Below are 17,318 nucleotides of genomic sequence, written 5' to 3' on the forward strand. Positions count from 1 at the left end.
GCAATCAGAATTACCCAAGCGTAGCTCAGCAACTCAAAGTGGTTTCGGGAGTTACAGAGCTTAGGATTTCTGATTCCCTATCCTAACTGCACTCCTGGATCTCCTGTGTAGGAATTCCTTTGAGTACCTACTGGGGCACTGATTTCGTGGTCATATATTGTTTTAGTGTCTGTTTATAATTAAAGGTTTTTATTTCTTCATCAATTATGAATGGGAGTTTTTGCTGGGAGTTTTTGCTAGGAGTAAAATTGTTTTCTATCAGTTATCAAAATATTTCACTCCATTCCCTTCTTGTTTTTAAGGTTTCTGTTGAGAAATCTATTATTTTTATGTATTTACCTTTATAAGCTATTTGATGTTTCTCTCTTTGTTCTCTGTATCAATTGTTTTAACTATAAAATGCCATGAAGATGTTCTATTTTGGTTAATGTCTGTTTGGTTCCTAGAGGCCTTCTGTATTAGGATGTGCATCCCTTTCTTGATATTTGGGATATTTTCAGCTATTATTTTGTGAATATGTTTCTAATGCCTTTCTCTTGTATGTCTTCTCTTCTTCAATGTCCCTGATTCATAGATTTCACCTTCTAATAGAATTGCAGATGTCTGATGTGTTCCTTTCATAATTCGGCAAGCTTTTATCCATGTATTCATCTGTTTTTTCTTTTATATCTATTTTTTCTTCAAGTCCTAAGATTCTGTCTTCCACTTGTTTCAGTCTGTTGGAGTGACTTTCAACTGTATTTTTTATTTAACTTAGGAGCTTTTTATATCCAGGATTTCCATTTTTTTTTCTTTTTAAGATTTTCTATATCTTTCTTAAACTTATCTTTCACATCTGTATTGCCTTCTTTATTTCAATTATCTCTGTTTTCAATTATCCATGGTTTTGTTCTACTGTTTCTTTGTAGCCTCTTTGCATTTATTTGTTTCTGTGTCTTCTCTAGCTTTTTACCTAAATTCTCTTGGAATTCATTGAGTTGTTTTTGTATGTCCTCTTTGAGCTCCTCAAACTTTCTTATCAGCATTCATTTGATCTCAGAAACTGAGTTTTCATCCCCATTGCTCACCAAATCTTCTATTATGTGATTGTTAACTTTTTGAGGAGTCATATTCCCTTACTCTCTTCCATTTTTCATTTTCTAAATTGAGATTTTCTCATCTTTTATCAGTTAGTTGGTTGGCAGGTTTAGTCACCTGCAATCTTTCCCTTGACTTAAATACTATGTTTTGTCTAGATCGGTTGTTAGCTAGGTAGTTGTATGGATTTTGCTGACTGACTTGCAGGTATAACTTAGCAATAACAAATTCACAGATTCAATGCCAAACAAGTTGTTTATGTGATATATAAAACCCTTGACATATAACCTAAAAGGACAGGAGTGTTAGGGAAATAAATGTTGTTTGCATAGAGATGAAAACTTAGGTACTAAAAGTAATGGGAGTGGAAAAGGAGATGAGGAAGAAAGGAGATGTGGAGAGGGAGATAAAAAGTGTGAGGTGTGGGGGATACAGGGTAATATGATCTTATTTTGTGTAGAGGTGCTGTTCAATCACTTTGTTGTCAGGGATTACAGAGGGTAACAAAGGATGGGAGTATTGTATAAAGGTGTTGAAATAAAACATTCAGTGATTGGGTAAAGGGTAGAGAAGGAAAGGAAGATAAGAAGAAGGAAGGAAGAAAAAATAAAAATGGAGCGAAATAAAAAGAATGAGATGAAAGGTGTCTAGACAAATTGAAATTTCAACAAAATGGAAAAAATAAGTAAAAGAAAATGTTTTTTAAGTCTTTATTTTCTTCCTTGTTGGGGAGAGGAGTGGGTTTCCTCTGTGTTCAGTAATTACACTGGGTGGGAACCTCCAATTTCTGTGCTCCACAAGTCTTAGATTGTGGCTGTCATTCCAGGTGCTGTCCACTTAGACATGGCTTTCTCTTGCTCCCTGACCCTCAACAGGATAGATATGCCAGGCTGGGTTGCAATTGGTGGTACCTCTCCTTGTTGGGCAGGTTTTGGGTGTTCCACTCAAGTTGTTTAGCTACAGACTCTTCTGGGGGAGGGGAGGGCAGTCAGGTTCAGCTTGCCTGGGTAGGCAGATTTCCAAGGTATTCCTGAAAGGACCTGATCTGAGAGAAGTGGCCAGCCCCTGACACCCATTGGTCAAACCTGGGAGTTGTACCTCAGGGTGTTTGGGTTTTCTGGTGAGGGGGTGTCAGTCAATTTCAGCTATATACTTGCTTCTCAGAGGTGTTAGAATGAGTTATTATGGTTTTTATTTCCCACTGGTTGTTCTCAGGCTTGGCTAGTATGCATCCTATACTATTTTTCTTGCATAGAGTAATACTCCCTCACTCACCAAGGGAGATTTCACTCCATTTATTGGGCCAAAAGCTTTCTTCTGGAGTGGTGCAATCAGCCCACAGCTGAGCTAGATTATGCAGTCCCGAATGGATTATAGGCAGCTTTTCTGCTCTCTGCAGAAGAGGTCAGGGCCACAGGCAGCAGACAGCACTTCTGTAGTGAATTTCTTCCTATCTTCTTTGAAGTCTGGGACTTTGCAGGTACTTTCAGGGCTCAGTTTACAGTCTTGTGCATAGATTTTTAGCCCTTCCAGTAGTCTTTAATGGACTGGAGCTTGCTTCAGTCCAAACAGATAAAAGAAATAAAACTCACATGGTGGTGCAGCCACTACCTTGCTTCTGGAACTGTTTTTCTTTTTAAAAGACTTTTCCTAATGTTTGTCATTGTAGATAAATTCTGCCTGTTTATTAGTGATCACCTACCCTTGCCATCTCAAGCCTACTTTGTGCTTCAGGCAAAGGGCCAAAAGTGCCCATCAGCTTTTGTCTGATGCCCAGGAAAAGGCTTGCTGGCCAATACTGAACTCTCCATGCAGTGCAGGTTTTGGGGTTTTTTGGGGAGTAACAGGATTTGTTTTGTTTTGCAGGTTGGCACACACAGGTGGCTGGTGACAGGAACAACAACCAAAAAAAAAAGAGCAAGGAATGTGACTCAGGTTATTCCAAAGGCACCTGAACGCCCATGTTTGTTGCAGCACTACTCACTATAGCCAAGCTACGGAAACAGACAAGATACCCCACTACTGAAAAATTGATTAAGAAATTTTGGTATTTATACCAATGGAATTTTATTCAAGAACAAAGAAGAATGAAATTTTCTCATTTGCAAGTAAATGGATGGAACAGGAGAACATTGTCTTAAGCGAAGTTACCCAGGCTTAGGGAACTAAAAATCATATGATCTCCCTCATATGCAGATCATAGACCTAAAAGAAATTCAGTAATATTATTGGACATGGGTCACACACTAAGAGGAGAACACATATGGAAAGGGGAGAAAACCTAACATTTGGATGTTGTTGTGCTGTCTGTATAGGAGTGAATAAAGTTATCTTAAACTAGCAGAGGCCACTATGGGAAGGTGACCAAGAAGTGTGAAGAGGTCTGGTAGGGATGAACCAATATGGCTTGTAATACGCATATGCATGGAAACACTAGGAATCTTGTTATATAACTATCTTTATCTCAAACTAGCAAAAATGTTATTTTTTCTTTATTATCTCTTATGTTTTCTCTTCAATAAAATTGGAGAACAAGATGGCAGAACACGTTCTGCCTGGAAGCCAGACTGGTGGGTGGTAATGGGGAAGGAGGAGGAGGCAGGGGGAAAGGTGACCCAAACAATGTATACACATATGAATAAATGCAAAATCAATTAAAAATAAAAATTAAAAAATAAAAGGACAGCCACTATCTACATGGGAAAAATAAATAAATAATTAATTAATTAAAAAATAAAAGGACAGTCACTATCTACATGGGAAAAATAAATAAACAATAAATAAATGAGGTCATAGAAAGTATTTCTGGAAATCACATGTTTATTTGAAAGCTTTATGACATGATGGTTCTTCTACTCCAGTAATGTGCAAATAACAAGACAGTATCTCTGCTGGAAAGAGTCTGAAGCCTGAGATCCTGGGTTTGGGGCCTTGTTGACTGCAAAACATGTAGAAAACCAAGACCACCAAAGTGAAAGATAGCCTTATGTTCTGTGGTTTCTCATTTTCTTGGCCCCCATTGTCAGTTCAGAATAGGCAGACACTCTTTCTCCTTCCAGCTCTGCTTCTCAGGTATTCTGAAGTGCTGGATTTCTCACCAGTTACTCCCCCTGAGCTCCATTGAGAAAAACATTCTGTGCTTCCATGTTGGTCCCCATTACATCTGGTACCCAGAAGCTGCTTTTTGTCTTATGTTCTTTTGTCCTTTTTATTCCATGGTGGAAAGCAGTGTGGATTCTGAGGTGTAATTCCCACAAAAACCTAATCAAGGAAGTACTAACTATTCCCCCGACTCAGTACTGTCATTTGGTCACCAGGAGTCACATCACTAATTAGAAACTTCTTTAGATGAGAAAAACAACATAAGCTTCTTTGTTTTAGAAAAAATTATGAACTCAGCCAGAATGTGAAAATTTCCTCCTCCAAGTCTGCAGAAATGCTCCCATCTCAGGTGCTATCTGGTAAAGCATACATGGAACAAATGTTTTACGTTTTAGTTATTAACCCATCCTATCTTTGAACAGAGCATCTGTGTCCAGCTATTGCCCAGTAATCATTTTCCTCCTCAGTATAACTCAAAATTCATTTCTTATTTCACACTTTTGTTACACGTGTGTCCTTGGAGAGGCATGGATGGCACCAAGTGAGCAGCTATGAGTTATGTTGAAAAGACACAGCTGGAACTTGAACAAAAGGGGAAGCTTCACCAGAAGAAAATGTTCCAAGAGGAGGCAACAATATGATAGTTTCTGGTTTTATATTCCTCAGTCATTTCTATCCCCTTATTCTGTATTTCCTTTTAGTTTTCCATGATAAATAAGTTCCTAAGTTCTACTTTCAGCTTATATGTTGATAAAGTCCCAATTTCTGTCGTTTAGTTCTCAGGATAATACAAAATAATTCTGATTTTAGTCTTTAAGGATGACATCTCTCGTGTAATTGAAGCTTTTTGTGTTCTTCCAATTTTTTGAAGGAATTGACCTTTCATCTGAGATTAGATTAGATTTTTTATCTAACTAAGGTAAGAGAGAGTTCTGTTTCTGACTGCATTTCTTTGTAAATCGGGTTGACATTTGCATCATTGTATTGAATCACTTCTAAGGATTGCAGATTTTCATTTTTATCTCCTTTTTATTTTTTAATGCAATTAATATGAAGAAGACTGCAATTCTCATGAAAAACTGCCATAGAGTCTAAGCAAGGGGTATGAAATGTTTCAAAAGTGGAATGTAAGGTTTTTTGTAGCTTTCCCAAGTGTGCAAGGTTGACAGGGTGAGAGTTAGAGAGTTATAGCAGCCTTTGATACTCAGGATGCATAGCACAATTAAGTACATATAAGAGTCACATATGTGGAAGTCTTTGGACAGCCAGAGAGGAGTATAAAGGTAGCAGATGTTGCAGCAGGGTAGATGGCACTGTGATAAGAGGTGGCAGAGGATCTGAGGATAATGTCTTAGATGCCAAAGAACCACATTGTCTTCTATAAAATTCTACAGACTACTCTGGTGGGAAGTATGCATTCTCAAAGTTTTGAAAATTATCTTTGTAGATTATCAGTGAGTTAACAAGGTAGTATAATGAAAAACTGCTTAACTCTGGAGTCAACTTGCTCTTGAATGTTTTTCTTTAAAGAGAAATACATGTGAATAATAGAAAATTTACAAAATAAAAGTAGAAAGGAGAAAAATCGCCTATAATCCCTTCTTAGGAAGATTACAACTGTTTAATTTTTAGTATTTCCTGAGATAGTTTACTTCCCTGCATTTACCAAACAATTCCAAGAACTGGGCTTGAATTTACTCCTTATCTAAACAAATTATGAAATTCATTTAAAATCACTCAGTCCTTATTTTATAATCTATGAAGAATGGATCATCCTTCACTGGATATTTTGCAAAAAAAAGCCATGAAAGCGTTTTAGACTCTGTAAACATTCAGGACCAAAGCAGCTGAATACTAAAATATTAAAATTTTTTGAATTTCTGTCTTCAAGGAAATGTTTAATTAAAAAGACTTTTAAAATAAAGAGCAGACTTTATGATAGGACAGAATTTGAAGAAATTGTCTTAGCTACATATATGTGAGAGAATAGGAACACTGAATACATACAAGTTTATAACTCAGAGGGCTAATCACCAGGAGCTGATTTTAATGAGGGCAGATTATCCATGAAATTCACATCTGAGGCTGGAACACCACGGTCACTGAACATTTTAAACTCATAGCATAAAGATGATGAAATGGAAATCATGAAAACAAGATATGGAGGATAGACTCAGAGACAGAACATGTAAAGCCTGCAGAATTTCCAGAAGTATGAAAGGAACTGACTTTAGGTGGGAAGGGGAAGGAAACAAAGTGAGGACAAAAGATTTCTGAAGATTTTGTCTTAATTGATGTTGGGGGGATGAATTAAATTATGACATATTATAATAACTTTGGTAAATGTCACAATGTACCCCCAACACAATATAATTTAAAATTTTTTAAATGGTGTTGGGGAAAAGTAAAAAGGAAATGGAACATATTGATGAGGGAAAATCTGACATCTGTTTTTTTAAAACAGTAGAGCCAAATGTCACTGGAAAAAGGACAATGACCATGAAAAGAACAGAAAAGAATGGTAAGACTTCCATGTTAACAGAGGGTAATGAAATGAATGCAAACTTAAACCACAAAATGAATTGATGATATAACTGTAAACCTAGGCAACCAAAGACATGCCAATAAAAAAGCTCGAGAATGTTTTGAGGTTTCTGTGTATAACCTGCTTGGTTTAGAATGTTTCCATTCAGTGATTCTTGTCCCAAGAAGAAATTAGGAAGTATAATGCTCTCCATTTCCTGAAATTCCTGTCCCTAACTTCTGAGGGGAGTTGTTTGTATTTTCCTTTGTTGATTATACAGTAAAGCCCAAAACTAAATTTGAGATTACATGAGCAAATAAGCCTATAATGGGGAAATGTCTGGAGTTGGGTCTGTGCACTGTGTAAAACCCAACTGTGTAAAATGTCAAGGAGGTCTTTATCTTTTATACTCAAGTCATTGCTTTATATCCAGGACATCCCTCTCAACTTTGAATTAAGTTTTTCCCCTTGTGCTCTTCAGGTAACAGTAACTTCAGCATTATCCTTGCATGTGAAGTTGATGGATGGAGGAAATCACTCAGTGGTGTCTGAATTTTTGTTGCTGGGACTCACCAGTTCTTGGGAAATTCAGGTTCTCCTTTTTCTGTTTTTCACCATATTTTATGTAGCAAGTATGCTGGGAAACCTTCTCATTGTGCTCACAATCATCTCAGACCATCACGTACACTCTCCAATGTACTTCTTGCTGGCAAATCTCTCCTTCATTGATATAGGTGTGTCCAGCATTGCAACTCCAAAGATGATTTATGACCTCTTCAAAAAACTTAAAGTCATCTCCTTGAATGGTTGCATCACTCAGATGTTTTTTATTCATACTGTTGGTGGGACAGAGATGGTGCTGCTTGTAGTCATGGCCTATGACCGATACGCTGCTATCTGTAAGCCCCTCCACTACCTGACCGTCATGAGCCTCAGAATGTGCATTTCTCTTCTGGCTCTGGCTTGGACCATTGGGATCATCCATTCTGTGGCCCAACTGGCTTTTGTTGTGAACCTATCCTTTTGTGGGCCCAACCAAATGGATAGCTTTTATTGTGATTTTCCTCGCTTCATCAAACTTGCATGCACAGACACCTATAGACTGGAGTTTCTGGTCACTGCTAACAGTGGTTTCATCTCCATGGGCACCTTCTTCCTCTTGATTGTGTCTTATGTCTTCATTCTGGTCACGGTTCATAAACACTCTTCAGGTGTTTCATCCAAGGCCCTCTCCACTCTCTCAGCTCACATCACTGTGGTGTTTTTTTTCTTTGGTCCCTGCATTATTGTCTATGTGTGGCCATTCCCTACCTTACCCATAGATAAATTTTTAGCTATCTTTGATGCCATCATCACTCCTTTTATGAATCCCATCATCTATACATTTAGAAACAAGGAGATGAAGGTGGCAATGAGGAGACTCTTTGTTAGGGCTTTAAATTTCAGGATGAATTTTTTCATGCACAGTTGAAGAAATTCAGATTAATATAGACAATACGAAGCCAGGCATCAGTGGCTCATGCCTGTAATCTTAGCTATTCAGTAGGCAGAGATCAGGAGGATCATGTCTCAAAGCCAGCCCAGGCAAATAGTTTGTTAGCCCGTATCTTTAAAAAAGAAAACCTATCACAAAAAAAGGGCTGGTGGAGAGGCTCAAGGTGTAAGTCCTGAGTTCATACCCCAGTACCACAAATATAAATTAAAATTTTATATATTCTTAGAAATAAATATTTTTATTTAAAAGATTTCAAAAGTCTTTTCAATTTGTTGTTGTTTTAAATATGCACCATGAAATGTCTTTGCAAGTACTGTAGTTTTACATGGTTAGTTCTTCAGAACCCTGCTCTAAGGATTCTGACTATATTGGGGGAGTGAATTCAACCTTGGAATTTTGTGTTCATTTTTGGAAGATATGTCTAATATTGGAAGTTTTAGTGATGGTGATTGCTGAAACCTAGTGTATTGAGCCCACTTTCCATTAATATCAGGTATTGCACACTCTTATCTTTGTAATGATTCTCAAAGTCATGTCTCAGCTAATCCACGTTTGTTCCTACATTCATGTCTTCTGAGTTTCACCAGGTCTATGCACCAATAGGAATAAACAAAATGAAGATTGTATGTTAAATAGCATTGAGAATTGAGTGCTTTAACATCTGAAAATGCCTACCTATATATTTAATTAATACTAAGATTTTTAGATTTAATTAGAATTTAGCATAAATCTTAAAGAGACAACTAGGAAACTCTCCTTTTATTATTAGCCAATAAATATTTTGAGACCAGGAGATGCAAACATCTATACATTCAGTGTGTATGATAATTATTTCACTCCAGTTTTTCCTAAATGATAGTGATTTTGTCAGGAAAGAAAACTATATTATATTCAAATGATTGTAAATGGTTTAACTCTTTTGTATCTAAAAAGAGGAGACATTGATTTATGAACAAAAATGTATTTTGTGTGAACCAGATTTACAACTAAATTGACAGCAAATTATATAACTAGAAAATAAATACAGGAAAAAATTTGAGATTTGTTGAAAGGTGACCTATCTTTAGTGGAAGTTGGGCAGCACTGTGGGAAAAATGAATTAATCATCTATATACATAGCTGAAGTCTATGCTTCCCGAGTACTGGTGGATTTTCCTTAGTCAGGGGCTCCTGGGAACCATACATCCACACACACCAAGACTCTACTGTATTTACATCTAAAAATCATACTATCATGCAGAACTACAATATGGAGCAAATCTGGAACTTTGCAACATTTTATTTGACTGCAAATCCAATATAGACCAACAATATCCTAACTCCTGAGAAAGATAATAGAATTTTTAAAATTATTTCTGTTAATACAAGTTTACAGTTCAGAACATGGAAAATAGAATTCTGTTGTTCTGCACACTGGCCACACCCCAGACATATTATTATGCCAAAAGGTAGACACCAAATGTTACTGGATTTGTTAAATTTCTGAGAATTTGGGCATACTATACCAAGTGTACACACTACCAGCCCTCTGCAATCCATGACACAAGCACCTCCACTACAACAGTGGAACTACACCCAAATACACACAAAGGCACCAAAATCCAGCAACCCCCACAACTTGTACCCACACATACCACATCACCATTTCTCCCACCCTTTTGGTGCCACCTTTACCAATTACCCATTTCCATCTCTAGCCAAACAGCCTTTAACCCCCCTCAACTTCCAGTGTATAGAGATATTATCACCAAGAGTTTTCTTTTACATAATATGCAAACAACTAGTCTTGGAACCTGTGAATTTGTAATTGCTAATTTACACTTCCAGGCCAGGAACACATTTAGCACATCAACCTACATAACAATCAAGTCAGTCACAACACAAAAACTTTCAAGGGAACGAAAACAGCCAATAAAAACCACCAACTAGCCAATCAAGAGCATATTTACACAGCACCAATTAGTACCATGGAGAGGAGGCAAGGAAACTGAAATCCTCAAGAAAACAATTCAAGGGAGGATTTTGTGATAAATGATGATAATGGATACCCAGTTCCTGAACCCAACAAAACAATGATAAATGTTACTAATGAGCTAAGAGATACCCACAAAAAAATCTCTCAAAGAGGAATTCATGGAAGAAATTACTGAAAAATTCATGGAGAAGCTACAAGACATGGTTAACCAGAAATACAAGATACACTCAAGAAATATCAAGACACCACAGATAAAAAACGAGAAGACACAGAAACAACTGAATGAACTCAGAGAGGATTTCAACAAACACCAAAGTGAAACAAAAGAGACTATTAAAAAAGAGATATGAAATAAAGAAGACAGCACAAGATATGAAGAAGGAGTTGAATTAAAATATGGAAAACCTCAGAAAAAAGAATCAAACAGAAATCCAGGAAATAAAAAGTCCCTTTAGTCAAATAAAAATGACAATGGAAGGTCACTCCAGCAGACTAGAACAAGTGGAAGACAGAATCTCAGAGCTCAAAGATAAAATACATATTAAAGAAAAAAATAGGAAAAATTTTAGTCAAACAATTCAAAGGCTGTGAACAGAGTATGCAAGAACTCAGTGACTCCATCAAAATGCAAAAACTTAGAATTATGGGCATTGAAGAATGACAAGGGGTACAATCTCAAAAGATACATAATATATTCAACAAAATAAAAGGAGAAATTTTCCCAAATCTCAAGAAAGAGTTGCCCATTCAGGTACGGGAAGCCTCCAGAACACCAAAAAGATTTGACCAAGATAGAACCTCTCCATGGCATATTATCATTAAAATAACAAGTACAGAGAACAGAGAAATAATATTGAAGGGTGTAAGAGAGAAAAAACAAATAACGAATAAAGGTAAAGCCATAAAAATAACAGAAGATTTCTCAACAGAAACCTTAAAAGCAAGAAGGGCATGGAGTGAGGTTTTTTGAGCAGAGAAAAAAAAACAATTTCAGCCCTAGGATACTCTACCAAGCAAAACTATCATTAAAAATTGATGGAGGAATAAAAGTCTTCCACAACAAAAAGAAACTAAAACAATATATGACCAATAAGCCACCACTACATAAGTTTCAGCAATGAATTCTAAACACAAAAGTCAAAAGCAACAAAACCACGATGTGATGGGAAATATTAAACCAGAGGAGAAGAAAAGACATATAATTAGAGAGTAGCATTGATTCACCTGCATACACTCAAATCCTTCAAAAACAACTAAATGGCAGGAATCACCACATATGTATCAATATTAACACTGAATGTCAGTGGACTCAGCTCCCCAGTCAAAAGACACCATTTGGCAAACTAGATTAAAAAGGAAGATCTCAGAATATATTGTTTACAAGAACCACCTTATTGATAGAAATAAACACTGGCTTATGATGAAAAGCTAGAAGAAGATTTACCAAGCCACTGGCCTCCAAAAGCAAGCAGGAGTAGCAATAATTAGACAAAGTAGACTTCAAACCTTCATTGGTGAAATGAGATAAAGAAGGACATGTCATATTAATAAAAAGGAAAATAAAAGGAAATAATAATTATTAACTTATATGAACCCAAATCAGTTCATGCACATCATTTAACATACAATAAAGGACCTAAAACCACATATAGACTCCAACGCAGTAGTAATGGGAGACTTTAATAACCCTCTATCAAATAAAAGGGCCCAAATTAATGAAATAGAGACAAAAAACCCATATAAATAACAAAATAAAAAGTTGGTTCATTGAAAACATGAACAATATTGGGAAGCTCCTGTCAAATCTGACAAAAATGAAGAGGGAAAAGACCCAAATTAGTAAAATCAGAACCAAAAAAAGGGGAGAAAAGAACACCAAGAAATCCAGAGAATCATCAGGGACTACTTACTTTGAGAACCTACATTTGAATGAATTGGAAAATCTTGAAGAAATGGACAAATTTCTAGATACATATGACCATCCAAAGTTGAACCAAGAGAATGTTTACCACATAAATAGATCTATAACATGCAATGAATTTGAAGCATCAATAAAGAGTTTGTCAAAAAAAAGAAAAGTCTGGGGCCTGACGGATTCTCAGCTGAATTCTACCAGACCTTTAACGAACTCTTTCCAATATTCTTTAAATTTTTCCATGAAACAGAAAAGGAAGGAACACTGCCTAACCCATTTCATGAAGCCTTTATTACACTCATCTCAAAGCCAGACAAGGAGACATCAAAAAAGGAGAACTACTGGCCAATTTCCTTAATGAACATTGGTGCAAAAATCCACAATAAAATAATGTCAAACTGAATTCAGCAACATATATGAAAAATTGTACATCATGAGCAAGTCAGCTTCATCCCAGAGATACAGGGATGGTTCAAAATATGCAAATCATTAAATGTAATATAGCACATTAACAAAAGCAAAGACAAAAACCTCTTGATCATCTCAATAGATGCAGAAAATTCTTTGATAAGATTCAACACCATTTCATAATAAAAGATCTGAGGAAAATAGGAATAGAAGGAATGTACCTCAATATTTTAAATACTATATATGACAAACCTATAGCTAACATACTTAATGGGGAAAAACCAAAACCATTTCCCTTAAAGTATGAATGACACAAAGGTCCCACAATCCCACCACCTATTCAACATAGTTCCAGAATTTCTAGCCAGAGCAATAAGGAAAGAAGAAGAAATAAAAGGACTATAAAGATGTAAAGAAGTAGTCAAAGTATCCCTATGCATAGATGACATGATCTTATGCCTTAAAGTCCTGAAAAATCAACCCTAAAACTCCTTGACACCATAAACAGCTTCAGCAATGTAGCAGGATACAAAATCAACTTACAAAAATCAATACCCTTTGTATATACCAACAATGTGCAGAATGAGAAAGAATAATATAGGGGGAAAACCCATTTACAATAGCCTCAAAAACATTAAATACCTAGGAATAAATAACTAAGGATGAAAATGACCTCTAGAAGGAGAAATACAAACCATTGAGAAAGAGATTGAGGAAGACTACAGAAGGTTGAAAGAACTCCCATGTTCATGGGAGTACAAATGGCTATGCTACTAAAAGCAATCTACATACTCAATGCAATGCCCATCAAAATCCCAATGACATTCATCTCAGAGATTGAAAAATCTGTTCTAAAGTTCATTTGGAAACACAAAAGAACATGAATAGCCTGGGCAATGCTGAGCAAAAAGAGCAGTGCTGGAGGTATCACAATACCCAATTTCAAACTATATTACAGAGCCATAGCAAAAAGAAAAAAACAGCATGGTGCTGGCACAGAAACAGACATGAAGACCAGTGGAACAGAATAGAGGACCCAGATATGAATCCACACAACTACATTCACCTAATTTTCAGCAAAAATGCCAAAAACATATGATGGAGAAAAGAAAGCCTCTTCAAGAAATATTGCCGGGAAAAGTGGTTATCTGCCTGCAGAAAACTGAAACTAGATCCATTCCTGTCAACCTCTATTAGTATTATCTCAAAGTTGATTAAGGACCTTAATATCAGACCCAAAACCTTGAAGCTAGTGCAGAAAAGAGCAAGGAATACACTGGAAGCAATAGGCATAGGCAAGGACTTCCTTAGTAGAACTAAAGTGGCTCAGCAACTAAAATAAAGAACTGACAAATGGGACTACATGAAATTCAAAATCTCTGCACAACAAAAGAAGCAGTCTCTAAATTGAAGAGGCTACCCACAGAGTGGGAGAAAAATCTTTGCTGGCTATACATCAGACAAGGGACTGAGAACAAGAATATATATGGAGCTCAAAAAAGTAAACTCCCAAAAAATCAATGACTCAATAAGAAAAAATGTATCAAAAGAAGCGAAAGTTCACATGGACACAAGTCATGAGCACAATGACAATGTGCCAGTGTTGATCTGACTGTCACTGCCATCTGTATATAACTCAGTTAACTTCTACTGGCACTGGAACAAATATCTTGGATCTGTTGTATTATGTAGTAGGTACGGAACAAATACAGTTGTTGTATACTCCGAACAAAGTAGAAACATATTTCAAGCATCAATTTTTTAGCAACATTTTTGTTGTTTTACTAGAATAACTTCAATACCACTTTGATAAAATTTCTTTATCACTTGAAATATAAATTCAAAGAAAGTAGGTGTCTAAAGGATCACCCAAGAGAATATGAAGGGAAATCTTTCCAACATTTGGCTCTTTAAAATTCACTGCTGAAATGTATCTCCACTCAGACACTATACTACATGGTGTTCCTCACTGTAGAGGACACATCTCACTAAAATTCAGCATTACAATAAACAATCTGGATGATATTTCTAGCTTAAAATGCAAGCTACAGATAACAATCAGACAAGAAGGATCTGGTTTTAAAGGTGATTTTATCACAATCTGTCTGATTTTGGAGCTTTCAGTCACCAGATTTTGGAAGTCTCACTTATTATCCCATCTATGAATTGAAGATTTTTTTCTGCATAATTTTCCATATTGACCATAGAGTTCTGAATGTGTTATTTAGTTGATGTGTTTACCCAGAAATCTCCACAAAAACCTCCTAAACAACATAAATAGCTTCAGCAAAGTAGCAGGATATGACATCAATTTGCAAAAATTAGTATCTTTCCTATATACCAACAATGAACAGATTGAGAAAGAATATAGGAAAACAATTTAATTTGCAATATCCTGGTGTGTAGGAGGTTTTTTTGGTGAGTTTTTGGGTCTAAAGATCATGTCATCTGTGAAAAATAATAGTTTGACTTCTTCTTTACCTCTTTGTATTACTTTTGTTTCCTCTTCGTGTCCTTTGCTCTGGTTAGGAATTCCAAGACTATGTTGAATATGAATGGAGAGAGTGGGCATCCTTGTCTTATTCCTCACTTTAAGAGAAATGGTTTCAGATTTTCTCCATAAAGAATAATGTTAGCTATAGGTTTGTCATATATAGCCCCTTATAATGTTATCTTCCTTCTATTCCTAGTTTCATTGGAGGTTTTATCCTGAAATTATGTTGAATTTTATCAAAGGCTTTTTCTGCATATATTAAGAAGATCAAGTGTATTTTGTCTTTGCTTCTCTTAATGTGCTGCATTACATTTGATGAATTATGTATGTTGAACCATCTCTGCATCCATGGGATGAAGCCGACTTGGTCATGGTTTATGATCTTTCTGATATGCTATTGAATTTGCCTTTATTTTATTGAGGATTTTTGTATCTATGTTCAGAAAGAAGATGGGCCTGTAGTTCTCTTTTTTGATATGTCCTTAGCCAGTTTTGGGATGATTGTAATACTGGCTTCACAAAATGAGTATTGCAGTGTTCCTACCCTTTCTATTTTTATGGAAAAATTTAAGGAGTGCTGGTATTAATTCTTCTTTAAAGGTCTGGTGGAATTCAATGGACAATCTGTCAGGTCCTCAACTCAACTTTTTTTTTTCAGAGACTCTTTACTGCTGCTTGAATTTCATTAAGTTAAAATCTTCTTGGTTTGGTTTTGGACAGTGATATGTGTCTAGAAATTTGTCCATTTCTTCTAGATTTTCCAACGTATTTGAATGTATGTTTTCAAAGTAGTCCGTGATGATTCTCTGCATTTGCTCGTTATCTCCGCATTTTCATTTCTGGTTTTATTAATTTGGGTCTTTTCCCTCCTCATTTTAGTCAGATTTGCCAGGGAATTGACAATCTTGTTTATTTTTTCAAAGACCCAGCTTTTTGTTTCTTTGATTCTTTGTATTTATGTTCTCTATTTTATTGATTTTGGCCCTTATTTTTTATTACTTCTCTCCTTCTGCTAGTCTTGGATTTAGTTTGTTCTTGTTTTTCTAGGAGTTCAATATTCAGCATCAGGTCATTCATTTGAGGTCTTCTGTGTTTATAATACTTGCACCCATGGCTATAAACTTTCCTCTTAGGACTGCCATTGCTGTGCCCCATAGGTTCTGATAGGTGGTGCATTCATTTTCATTAAATTCCAGGGATTTTATGATTTCCTCCTGGGAACCATGAGCCACAATCTGACAAGGTCGTTGCACCTTAGCAGGATCCTGACAAGGTCAGGACATGGTGCAGGTGCACCAGGTCTCTCACTGGGGTTTTGAGGGAATATGGAGTGGCTCCCTTTGTCTGGAGAAAAGAAACATCAACCTGAAGGTATTTGTTTATGAAATGTTAAGAACAGGGCATCATGCCCTTGGTAACCAGACCAAGGCTTTGTGTAGGTGAAACTAGGGAGATCTGGGTTTTGTTTATGAAACTAGAGAGGTCCGGGTTTCTTTTATGAAACCAGGGAGTTGGGAGTGAGGGCATTGTTTCTCAGGTAGAGAGCATTGTTTCCCAGGCATAGAAGTTCTCTTTGTATTGTATAACTTCCTGCTTTGTACTGCTTATAAGCTTGATACAAAAATAAAAAATTTGCCAGTTGGTCATCAGCCTTCTGGTCCTCTCTATTTGTGACTTGTCTGTACATTCCTTTCCTGAGCCCTTTCTGGTCAAGAACCTCTGAGGTCCCAGCATCCTCCCTTGTTTCTTCCATGACACACTGGTTGTTGAGCAATGTGTTTTTCAGCCACCAATTTAATGTGTAGTTTCTACTGTTTCTTTTGTTCTATAATCCTAGTTTTATTCCATTGTTGTCAGACAGCATGCAGGGGGCTATTTCAATTTTCTTATATTTATTGAGGCTAAGATATGTTCTTTCTTGGAGAAAGTTCATGGGTTGCTTAGAAGAATGTATGTTGTGCTGTGTGGGGTGGGATACCCTGTAGACATCTGTCAGTTCCATTTGATCTATGGTGTCACTCAATTCTGGAATTTCTTTGTTGATTTTTTGTTAGATGACCTATCTATTGTTGATAAACATGTATTAAAGTCTTCCACTACCACTATGTTGGGGTCTATCTGTTATTTTAAGGTTTTTAGTGTATGTTTAATATAGTTGAGTTCACTGACATTGGGTGCATATCAGTTGATAATTGTTATTTCATCTTGATGTGTTGCTCCTTTTATTAGTATGAAATGACCTTCTTTGTGTTTTCTGACTAATTTAGGTTTGAAGTCCACTTGATTAGATATAAGTATTGCTAATACTGCCTGTTTGGGGAGCCATTA

General features: G+C 36.2%; 1 pseudogene; it reads left to right on the forward strand.

Annotated features, from left to right (window-relative positions):
- The first annotated feature begins 7,223 nt into the window (after positions 1-7,223).
- On the forward strand, positions 7,224-8,189 carry LOC109680583 (olfactory receptor 4F3/4F16/4F29-like; annotated as a pseudogene).
- Positions 8,190-17,318: the final 9,129 nt, after the last annotated feature.

The sequence above is a fragment of the Castor canadensis genome, chromosome 2 (genome assembly GCF_047511655.1).
Source record: "Castor canadensis chromosome 2, mCasCan1.hap1v2, whole genome shotgun sequence".
Classification (NCBI taxonomy): domain Eukaryota; kingdom Metazoa; phylum Chordata; class Mammalia; order Rodentia; family Castoridae; genus Castor; species Castor canadensis.